The following is an 11,434-nucleotide window of genomic DNA, read 5'->3' as shown; positions in this document are numbered from 1 at the left end:
CATGATTTCTATATTTGAATTACGTGAACCACTGCCCTTTTGGTGCACCTGACTTAGGCACGTGCCTAAGATTCAATTTCCAGGTCATTATATTTGGCTTGCAGTGTTATTTGCATAGCAAGCATACTGGTTCCTTTCATTGAACTGTAAATCCTGTAATGTCTTTATCATTATTTTTCTATACTATTATTATATGAGAAATACCTTCATTTATCTTAAAGGCACATTTGTGATATTTTTATAGCCTAATACTTTTCATTTAAACTTAAGAAGAATGGAGAGGGTCCTAGGTTGTCCAGATGCTGTTTGTATTCTGATGTTAATTCTGCTGCCTCAAGAAGGGTTGCCCCCAGTGAGCATGTACTCAGGTGATCTCATGTGAACCTTCTCCCCATTTTAACTGGACAATAAAGGCTAGAGCCTATGAATAGGCGGTGGAGGGGAAAGGTGAGACTGGGTTTGACTGGCAGCAGGCAGAGAAGATAAGAGGACCAGAAGGAAAGAAAAAAAGACTGAAGAGGAGGGGGAATCCATGATGCACCAGATCCATGTGGCCAGGAGAAACCTCAAGTAGCAAGGGGTCTTATAGCTGGGGAATAAGGTAGTATGGTGTTAGATCTGCCCAGTCTAGGCATATAGCTTATAGTTATGATAACTGCATTGTTTGGGTTTTATATGGTCTTATTGAGGTTGGAAATTCCTGCAACAGTCCTGGGACTGGTGAAGTGTAGGACAAATGCAAGGCTGAAGTCCTGTTGTCTAGATGCTGTCTGCAGCACTGCAGACAAGGGCTCACAGATGCATCTCCCACCACACATGAAATATATTGCGTTTAAAATGAGATGAATTTACCCTTAGCTGTTTTCTTTCTTTAGAGATATGAGGTAGTTCTTTCTTCAAACAGGTATCATATTTATTTCTTTCAAATATTTCACAAAATGCTTCTTTTAATTCTTCTTTGATGAATTCTTTTAGAGGCGTACAATGGGATTCACTCTGCCTGCCCTCATCAGTTTGCATCAAGGGCTCTTCTGAATGTGAAGGGGAACTGTCATGGTCTCTTTTGTATTTTTTCTTTACTTTTTGTTGTAGAGATGTTCTCTGCAGGAGGGAAAATGAAGGGTTAATTTGCTTGGTTTCCCAGCAGATGTTCATTTTCTTAAGGAGACTGTCTTTAAAATTACTGTTTTTAAAAATCACAGGGATCCAGAAAAAGTTAAAAGTATTTACTTTTTTGCGGGGGGGAGGGGGGTTTTGAGACAGGGTTTCTCTGTGTAGCCCTGGCTGTCCTGGAACTCACTCTGTAGACCAGGCTGGCCTCGAACTCAGAAATCTGCCTGCCTCTGCCTCCCAAGTGCTGGGATTAAAGGCATGCGCCACCACTGCCCAGCTAAAAGTATTTAATTTTTAACACTTAAACTTTTTAATATATACTCAGGTGGTCTTAAGTCACATGACTTAACTTCTTAGCCTTTGAATGAACTAAAAATCATTAACCTGTGGCCTTAATTGTGTCAGTGTTGTTTGGAGTAAACTAATGTCATGATGTGTCACATATCCAAAAACATGAGTTAGGTGAGATTTAACATGAAAAAACAATTCTCACATCCAAAGATTTGACCTCACCTACCTCTCTCATCAGAGAACTTGTAATATTGCTCCTTAGGAATGTTTATTAAGCTATAATTCTCTTTCTCAAATTAATGATTATTATGTCTCAAATTGATGACTTTTAGCTACATATATAAACAGAAGAAAATAATTTTTAAAGTATCATATAAGATTTTTACTTCAGCTAAAAACTTAGCTTAACTATTTTCTAATTTTACTATGTCTACACTTTATAAAGTGTTGTAGTGGGAAGTCATATTTCATTTTTAATATCACATATTAGATTGGCTTGAGATCACAAACAGTTGAATAGAATTCTATTTAGTGTGCTAAACAGCTAGACATGGCTATATGAATTCAGTTGCTTCTTAGAGAGGGAAGACGCAGTTTGTTTAAAAATAAAAAATAATAATAATAAAAACCCTTTGGTGACAATAATTGATGAGTAAAGCCATATATGCCTATTATTCAGAGACAAAAATTTTAACAAAAATAAAAACAGAAAGTGTAAGAAAGATCAAATCTGTTCTGCAAAAATATTTCAGCATCCATGTAAACCATTTTTTTAAAGGTGAGGGAGAAGAGATAAAGAAAATCGGCTCTCTGTCACAAGGACTCAAGCAGCAGGCACAACAAACACACAATTTTATTTCAAACCACATGCTGTGAGCATGTTGTGAACATATAGGCCTATCTGTGCCACATCAAGTTCTAATACTGTCTACTGTCCACTTAACGCCAGTGCAATAAGTAAATAGAGTGACGCTCTAACTTCAAAGTGATATTCTGGAAAGTGAGATTCTCTTTCTAACCATTGGTAATGATTCAGTTTCCCCTGACTAGGCTGCCTTGTCTGGCCTCAATAGATGTCCCTCAGCCTACTGCAACTTGCTATACCAGTGCTTGATATCAACGGAAGAGCTCCCCTTCTCTGAGGACAAAAAGAAGAAGAAGAAGAAGAAGAAGAAGAAGAAGAAGAAGAAGAAGAAGAAGAAGAAGAAGAAGAAGAAGAAGAAGAAGAAGAAGAAGAAGAAGAAGAAGAAGAAGAAAAGAGGAGGAAGAGGAAGAGGAAGAGGAAGAGGAAGAGGAAGAAGAAGAACAACAACAACTGGAAGAATGAGGGGAGGGGAGATGTGAGAAAGGGACTGAGAGGAGAGGAAGGAGAGGAAAATTTAATCAGGATGTAAAGCAAGTTAATTAATGGAAAAAAACTACCACAAACTTTGAAAAGAAAAAGAAGATAAACATTTGTAAATGTCTATACTAAACCTATAATATAAAATGCAAAAAACTAAATTCAAATATACACAGAAGTCAGAAACATTTAACACAAGCAAGAGAGAAGCTATAACGATTACTTCATGCAACTCTATAGTCTCTATACTCATTGCTATACAGTACGATTTTATTTTAGTCACATGATTTATTTCTTTGAAATATGTAAAACAATGTCTTTTGTTTTCTTAGACTTTAGTGTGCACTTTCTGCATACTTCTAATTCTACTTTTGTTTGTACACTTATCACTTCCATATCTAAAAAGTCTCTTCTTTTCCTGTCAGCTGTAGCTACTGTCTGGTTTGTTATTTATTCTCTATGTTACATACATGATGAGAACATTGCGCATTTGCATTAATCTCATGTTCACTTCCTAATCTTTTATTTTCAAATTTCATGCACACTGAAACCTCAGAAGATTACTGGCCAGTGTATTCTTGGGAATGAGGACATGAGGTGCTAGGACGTGACTAAGGTTGGACACCTGGAGGGGCACTATCTGCAGCACTGTAGACTCAGGTACATCTTTGCCCTGCTGACCAAACACAGACCTTACCAGTGAGAAGGACCTACCTGTAGGTCTGCAGTTCCTTTAGAGGTACCAGGCAGTAGCTCTTCTTTAGGACAAATAGTAATTCTAGGCTTTTTAACCTGTTCATGAGCCACCTCCTTTAAGTCCCTTCTTAAGAGGTCCTTCAGCAGAGTCACCTGCTCCTGCTGTGACTCCCTCACCTGTGCTTGAAGAAGAGCCACCTGCTCAGCGTATATTTGCGTTAATTCATTCCTGATTAGTTCACTAATTTTCTTCGCATCCTTTCTAAGGAGTTTCCTCATCCTTGCATGCTCTGTAGCCAATTGCTCCTTCAGTATTTCCTTTATGTCATTTTTGAGGAGTTCCTTCAGTTGCTCATGGTGCCAGTCAACTTGCTTCTTTATGTCATCATTCCTCTTAACTGAAGAATGTCTTGAATGCATGTATGCATCTTTTCTTTCATGTTTCTTCTTTTTCTCTGTCATTTTCTGATGAGGAGGAAAAAAAGAGATTAATTTGTTTGGCTTTATTCTCAGATTTGTTGTTGTTGTTTTGGAACACTCGTTTTCAAAATGATATTGTCCTTACAGGTTATAGGAAACAGAAAAGGAAAATAGGAAGTACATTTCAACAGTTCTTCATTTCTTTAGCTACTTACAAATCATTAGACTATCAACAGCAACTGAAAATGATTTATCTACACCAAGAGTAGGAGACAAATGATGAATCAGCAAACTTTCCCAGTCCTGATTGAAATAAACATTGTCAGGAGCCATTGTGGGACAAGCTAATAACTAGCAGGTGATCATCCTGAAATGGCCCGCTTTGGATTATTAATCTGTGACAGGCTCACCTTTATTAAGAAAGGCTGTAGGGGATTAAATTTAGGAAAGATTCCTGCTATTAATATGTTTTGTCCTGTTATTAGTAAACATATATAACAATCACTAAGTAATAGCACACCCCTTTGGAGCAGATCTCTGCAGATCCACAAAGATGTACTGTCTTGTAATTATGCTATATAGACAAATAGGTGACTTAAGTCTTAATAATGGTCCTGTAAGAATTCCTAAAATTATATCTGTGATTATTAAGTCTTTAAAATGGGACTGCTATTAGGTCCTTTTCTGATAGTCAAAACTGCATTGACAACTCTCCCAGGTGTCAACATATAATTGCTCTTAGATAGTAATCAGACTTTCTCCTACTCAGAGCACATTCCAAGAGGTTGTAAAACAATTATTCAAAGGTCATAAAAAGAGAACTAACAATTTATTATAGGTGATAGGACAGAAGATAAAATATCGACTGGGTTTATCTATATGAAACTTCACTAATAAATTAGTTATGGTTTTAAACCTTCAGTGAACCTGTGGAGCTAAGACAGGTGATGAATGTTTAGCCAGATAACTACTCCTGATGGATATACATGTAACATGGATAGTCACTGTTGTAAACTTCTATTTCAATTTATGATTTGATTTTTTTGTGTGAGCTTATAATGAACTTTGTAACATTTGATCATGTATTCTGAAAGATGTATAAGTACTGAAGACAAAAGAAGAGTACAATTTTTTTCCTTTTCTCCTCCTGGAAGAATCTTTTCCCTTACTAGAATTTTTGCCCCTTTCTCCACTTAGAAGAATTTTTTGCCTTTCCCCACTTAGGATCTTTCTGGTTTTCCCCTTAATTAACTTTCTTAAGAAACTTTTTACAACTTAGTAATAAATGCTATAATCATTTTTCTAAGTGTCCATTTTTCTTCCTGTGACTTCTGACTAGCAGGCTGAAAATTAGAGCTGAGCAGTTTCTGCTGAGATAGAACAAAGGCCACATTACTTAATCACCCCACTGTTAGGCTACAGGTGTTAATCGCCTAAGCCAGCAGCCTTTTACCCTCAGAAAGAGCCAGAAAGTTTAGTTTTAGAAGTTATCAGCAGCATTTCAGTATAGTTAGAGAACTAGAACGTCCTGAGACCCTCAGACTTGAAAGCCATCACCAGAGTTGCTTCTACCACCACCCTCTCTGGGCTGGGAGGCTCCCAGCAAAACATATTTTATGATATGTTAAATTTACCAAAAATAATGAATTTTTAACATAACAAAGCAATTCTCAAACACAAAGATTTTACATCCCCTCACATCTAAACAATTGTAATCCAGACTCTACATACAAATATTTTCTGGATATTAGTAAACTTTAAATTATACAAATGATTTATAACCCAAATTTATAACCCATTAATAAAGCAAAGCAAATTCCCTATTTTAGTAATGAAAATAGATAGACTTATTTGATGGCAGTAATCTGTAACGCTTGAGAGTCTATGGGATCTCACAGGCCAACAAATCTGAGCTAACCCCTTCTTGACAATGGACTTTGTATTGTTAACAATTGTTAACCTGTGGTGTCTAAGAAGTGTCATTGTTGCCCTGTTTTAAATAACTCCATTCTAATTTTTATGTATGAATATGAACATATATATACATGTACGTGTATAAATGTATGCATATATACACATATATGTATGTATATAGAGAGACATATATTTGTGACTATATTTGTATGTGTGTGTGTGTATGTGTGTGTGTGTGTGTGTGTGTTTTAGGCACACATAAAATGTGTATACATGTCTTGAATATTTGCATGTAGAGTCTGGATTACAATTTTTTAGATGTGAGGGGGTGTGAAATCTTTGTGTTTGAGAATTGCTTTGTTATGTTAAAAATTATGCAATTCAGTATTTTTGGTAAATTTAGCATACCATAAGATACATTTATTTCAAACAGCACTGAGGAAGTTTGCTGGTATACAAATGTGTATATATATATATATATATATATATATATATGTATATGTATATATGTATATATGTATATATGTATATATGTATATATGTATATATGTATATATGTATATATGTATATATGTATATATGTATATATGTATATATGTATATATGTATATATATATATATACCAGTTGTGATATGTTAAATTTATATATATATATGTATATATCTATATATCCATATGTGTGTGTGTTCTTTAGGTGCTCTTTATGCACTGCTACCAGGCTAAGTGTGTCAGTGTTGATTTTATCTCTAAGCACAGGCACTAATGGCAATTAGAAACAGAGAGAGAACTAAATCTTTAAACTTGCCATGAGTGTGATTGGAAAGAGACTACAATTTTTAGTCCCAGGGAATGAACTCTTTTAGCCTACCCTCATGTGCTGAATATTACAGACACATTTTTCATAATTTCAGTCACTTAATCAGGAGGCTTAAACTTACCACACATATATCATTAGGGGACATTATACAGGTGAGAGAATGCAAGTTATTCCAAATAAAATTTACCTCAATTATTGGTAATCTACAGATAAGGTTTAGCAGGGATCTACTAGCTTCTAAGAGTTGGTTTATGTAAATGTGCATCTAGTTGTCTTCATGTGTGTGTTGGAATCCTTGGAGGCATGAACCAGCCATCATAACCCTTAGAATTCGAATTAAAGGGGGTTCTTTGTTACTATGTGGATGCTGGGAACTAAACCCAGGTTCTTTTAAAATAGTAGTAAGGGTTTTCAACTCTGAGTTCTCTCTTCGTCCCTTTAAAATTAACTGTTACAGTTTATGTGTAAATATATTATACCTTATGAAATATTTCTAAATAAATTTTGGCAAAATTTAGTCAAAAATAAAGATACAAGGGTTTATGGAGGAAAATTCAGGTATAATTGATATGGATTGCAAATAGAATGATAAACTGTCCAAGTCATGCATACATTTCAGGAATGAAAATAAAGAGAGGGATATAATATTTTTGAGAGTAATGTATAACTTATCCAAACACAACCACTATATGCTTTATGGAAATATGGTTATAGTATAAAGGAAGTACAAGATTTTGTTAGCATAGAAAAGGATTCCAACACTGAACAACAACCACTATCCTGTAAGCAAATGTTCTTAAATCAACAGCTTCTAACACCAGATAATGCGATCCTATATTAAAGAATTAACATGTAATTCAAACTTTCTTAATATAAACTAATATAAAACATCTTGGAAATGCTAAAATCTTCATCACTGTGTATGACAAAGCAGTGTTAAGATACTTACAGAGAAGGAGTAGATGACATTTGCTGTGAGTTGAGTAGCTACACCCATTGAGTCTTATCAACATGAATGCCTAAAAATGACCTGAACAAATATGACAGCAACTAATGTGGAAAGGGGAAGCACATTGGGCTTCAACTCTATATGAAGAACTATGAGCAAATAGGGACTGCCAAGAGGGGGAGAACTCATCTTTCCTAGGGAAGAGCCTCTCCAAATGAAATTATCTAATACTAGTGGCCATCCCTGAGATCATATATGTACACGTAAAATTATCCTAATTGAGTATGTTGTATTTATGTACTTCAGAATGTGTATGTATGTATGTATGTATGTACCATATAAGTATTTAACAACTAAAGAAAAAGAGGCTATGGATTTGATAGCAAAGGGGTCTGATGGGAGGAGTTACTTGGAGAAAAGGAAAGGGAAATAATGATGTAATTGTATCATTATTTCAAAAACTTTTAATTAGAAGCAACAGCACAAATTGGATCTTTAGCAAGCAGATGGACATATGTGTCTCATATATAAAAGGAAACATGTATACACACTCGAAGCACACTCGATTCAACTCCTTATAGGTAACTGAAAATCCATAATGTTGAAGAAATCTCTGAAATTTTGATGGCGAATTCAGTTCATGTAAGCAACTATTTGTATCATCTCTGGGCCACATTTTTGTTTTGGAGTCTTGATTTTGAAATAGTATGTATGAAGCAAATACATGAATGTGAAGTATGTTCTTATTTTAATATCCAGTTTTCTCTAAAGAACTGTAAGATGAGATGAGGTTGGAATAAATGGCTGAAAGGATGTCCCACTTTGCTTCCTGATGCTGTGGTAAAGAGTATGACCAAAAATAACATGGGGAAGAAAGGGGTTATTCAACTTCTATATCTCAGATCAGAATCTTTTGAGGGAGATCAAAACAGAAACTCAAAGTAGGAACTCAAGTAGAAGCCATGGATTCTTACTTAGCTCCTTGTGTCTTTCTCAACCTGTTTTCATATACAACCCAGGACTGTCCACCCATGGGTAGTACTGTCTATATTGAATTGTGCCCCCACACTAATTATTAAGCCAGAAAATACCCTACACTCTTGCCTACAAGCAATCTGATGAAGTCATCTTCGCAACTAAAGTTTCTCAAGGCCATGATATTTACTTGGTTGGAGAAAACAGATGATAGAGCAGAATAATGGGCAGACAAAATTCAGAAGAGGATAAGAGCCAATGTCTTCGGTTTGTTACATGAAATCTGAAGCACTCAGAAATGTTTCGAGCATTTTTGTTTGTTTGTTTGTTTGTTTGTTTTGGGTTTTTGGGGTTTTTTTTGTTTTTTAACTCTCGATACCGCCTTTACCTGGGACCACACCACCAAACTCTTGCCCCTCTTGGGTCCCTTTTGTTCCACCAGCCTTATCTCCAGGATTGGCCACGTCCAGCACTAACCCCTCTACTCTTCCCACCTGTCTTTGCAGGGAAGGCGGTGTGGGTTCACTACCAGCCCACTCCTGAGACTCTTGAATCCTCGGGTAAAAGACACACACACACACACACACACACACACACACACACACACACATCCTTGTTACCTTAAATTGCCTGCTAGGCACAATTGCTAAGCACAAATATCTCCTGCCTGGAAATGTATGCCCTATCTCTGTCTCTACTGCCCTAATCTTAGTGGCTTCTTCCTCTAAGCCCTTCACAAACATCTTTGGCCACCTGCCTGTAGTGGAGGCCACAGGCCCTAACTGCCCCCCGCCCCCCAGGCCTTACATGATTGCTGTGTCCCTTTTCCTCCAAAGCATGGCAGAAAAAAAACCTCTCTCCTTTCTTGAGTCTCCTCCTGGGACCCAGAATTCCCAGCTCTGCCCTCCACCCAGCAATTGGCCCCCAGCTTTCTTTATTGACAAATCAAGGATCAATTGGGTGATGGGACCCCCTCTACACAGAAAACTTAGCACAACTGAGTCAATGCACACATAGAGAAAGGTGAACTTACTTGTAAAGGTGCATAGGGACATAAGAATGTAAATATCTATAAAATTCAATAAGTGTATACTTTTGATTCAAACGTATATAAAACCTAGATTATTTAATTTTAAAAAAAAAAGCAAAGGAGAAATAAGCCAGTGTATTCAACTATTTGATTAGGTAAGTCTAGAGTGGAAAAACTATAGTGTGATTTTCATTTCAGTCACTTGACCCTGGATATGTTTGGTTTACTGGACTTTGCTATGTGTCTACTAATTACCAGTTCCTTATAATATTGTTTGTTCTATTATCTCTTGCAGAGCCACCATGTTGGTTCTTTTCATATCAATGGTAATGATTCCTGGCCTTTATTTTTACTATTATTTACTTTCAACATTATTTTAAGAATTTTTTCTTATGGTACTAAAAGCATGCTTGCTTTTCAGTTTGGAATCTTCAGAGTCTAGTTTGTTTTTGCTTAAACCTTAGATGATGACTGACTATTGTATTCTTAGAATTGGGGGCATGAAGGAAATGAAAGTCATTTTCATGATTTGGGTTTTGCTGTTGTTTGGGAAATATCTACCATACTGCAGAGATAGGCACACCAGATGATATCTTTTCCTTCACACTCAAATATGCAGTTTTTCAGATCAGAGGGAAGAGAATTACCTTAAAGTGTTTTCTTTGTTTGGGCTTATCAGGAATTGGTTCTTTGTTGTAACAAACATTCCTTTCAGAGTTTTCATACATTTTACAGATTTTCTTCTTTAAATCCTGCCTGAGCAGTTTGTTAAGATGTGCATACTGGAGTGCACTCAGCTGGGCCCACTCCTCCTCCTCACTCCTTTCTGCAAAGAGATCTTCTGATTGTGTAGATGTGTATTCTCTGTCATAGTTAGTCCTTACGTTTTGGTTTGGGGACATTTTTTGCTGAGGAAAAGATGCAAGATTAATTTGATTTGTTTTATTCTGAGTGCTTTTGATTTGGAATGCTTATGTTTGTAAAATGACTAACTTTATAAAACAAAGGTTTTGGACACACAGAAAGCAGAAAATGGTAATTAACAGGTAAATATCTGGAACAAATTAAATTAGGTAAGAGCCTGTGACTTCCACATTCAGTGTTCCAGTGCTGCTTACCAGGTACCACCTATAATGATAGAAAAAAATTATAACAGGTACCAGCCAGAAAAGTATCAGGGAATAGTAAGTGACAATGTCTTCAGGGCAGAGTACTTGTAAGGCATAATTCATACACAAGGAAAAGATAGCCTTAATTGTAAACATCACATGATTTCCAGAAGATATATTTATAAGACATGCTGAACTTATAAATAAAAATGTGATATATATATATATATGTGTGTGTGTGTGTGCGTGTGTGTGTATGTGTGTATATATATATGTATATATATATATCATACTATACATATATAGTGGAAATATTTATATAGGCCTATAGTAGATAAAAGAACGTGTTACTGACATGGAAATGTTGATCAGTGGAATCGAATTTGAGGGCCCACATACAAACTTACAACCTAAACTCATATAGCCAGCTGATTTTTCACAAAGAGGCCAATAACACACCTTGATGTAAAGACAGCATCTTCAACAAATGGTAGTGATTAAATAGGGAGGATACATGTAGAAGAATGAAATTTGATTCTTATTATCTCACCTTGAACAAAACCAAAATCCATTTAAGTTGAGGATCTTAATATAGATCTGGGACCTTGTTAGATATACATGTTTCAATTTCAATAGCCATAGAGGTCAGCATTAAACTAACTTCCAATGACATACCCATCTCATCCATTAAGCCCATAGATTAGTGTATGTACATGTACACTCATCAGAGAAGATTCTGTTTGCAATAGATGGTTATTGACAGAGACACTTGTCTTT

The 11,434-nt window shown here is 35.8% G+C and overlaps 1 long non-coding RNA gene across 1 annotated transcript in view; it reads right to left on the bottom strand.

Annotated features, from left to right (window-relative positions):
* Positions 1–1,079: 1,079 nt before the first annotated feature.
* The window catches only part of A630010A05Rik (RIKEN cDNA A630010A05 gene), a 58,968-nt gene continuing 48,613 nt past the window's right edge, over positions 1,080–11,434 (bottom strand). Inside the window, exons 7-8 of the long non-coding RNA NR_033556.1 lie at positions 3,620–3,907; positions 1,080–1,101 (exon numbers count right to left, since the gene is read on the bottom strand). This is a non-coding gene — a long non-coding RNA (RIKEN cDNA A630010A05 gene). The remainder of the gene's footprint in view (positions 1,102–3,619; positions 3,908–11,434) is intronic.

This window comes from Mus musculus, chromosome 16 (genome assembly GCF_000001635.26).
Source record: "Mus musculus strain C57BL/6J chromosome 16, GRCm38.p6 C57BL/6J".
Classification (NCBI taxonomy): Eukaryota; Metazoa; Chordata; class Mammalia; order Rodentia; family Muridae; genus Mus; species Mus musculus.
The sequence above is the reverse complement of the archived record's forward strand: the minus strand, read 5'-3'. Positions and strand labels throughout refer to the sequence as shown.